Raw genomic sequence first — 912 nt, 5'->3', positions numbered from 1 at the left:
TCGCTAACTCTAAGATTATAAAATCGAATGAATGAATTCATGTACCCTGTGCTAGTGTAGACGAACTCTGTCCTTAGGGTATGTCTGAGCCCCCCAAATCTGTCTCTCTCTCTCTCTCTCTCTCTCTCTCTCTCTCTCACACACACACACACACACACACACACACGCTTCTACCCCACCTCCAAATAAATGTTTGTGCTTTAGGAAAATTCCACACCACGTCTAATTTCCTTTATTAGTCAGAAAGTCGGGAAGTCATCCCTGGGAATCTGGCCTTACAAAAGCATTCTTCCTGCAACAGCCCTCCCAGCACACGCTCTGACCATGCCCGGTACACTGGGCAGGGGTTCAACGGGCGGACTGCTGCCCTCCTGGTCCTCGAGAACGACACGCCAGGTGCCTGGGGTTCCAGGTAAGTGCTGATGATGAGCGCGCCCTGGGAGGCTAAGCGGAGGGGCTGGCACCCTCGCTGGCATTATCTGCAGGTGAGCCCTTCGCGGTCTGGTTCGTAAGTCCAGGCTCCCGGTCCCTGTCCAGGCTCCCTGTCCAGAAGGCTGTGCTGTCTGTGAGGACCGGGTGGGGAGAGCCCAGTCCGGGGCCTGGAAGTCTATCGCTTTGGCTCTTTGTGTAGGCGAGGGGCTCAACTTCCGCCCTGCCCGAGCGCGTGCAACCTCAGGGACTTCTCTGGACCTTAGACGCGGTTGTTAAGATCATGCCCATCATGTCTGCGGCTGCATCTGTGACAGACGGGGCATGGATCAGGGCGCCCTGAGCCGGAGGCCACGCCCCCGCTCACCAGCGCGGTCCTGCTGGGTCGTTAACTTCTTAACGTGTTAACTTCTCCGGGCCTGTTTCTTCCTCCCAGTTCTAAGTGTTGGATCAGAGAACAGCGATTCTCAACCGAGGTCGGTT

The sequence above is a fragment of the Pteropus vampyrus genome, unplaced genomic scaffold, assembly GCF_000151845.1.
Source record: "Pteropus vampyrus isolate Shadow unplaced genomic scaffold, Pvam_2.0 Scaffold72, whole genome shotgun sequence".
Lineage (NCBI taxonomy): Eukaryota > Metazoa > Chordata > Mammalia > Chiroptera > Pteropodidae > Pteropus > Pteropus vampyrus.
Note: the sequence above shows the minus strand (reverse complement) of the source record.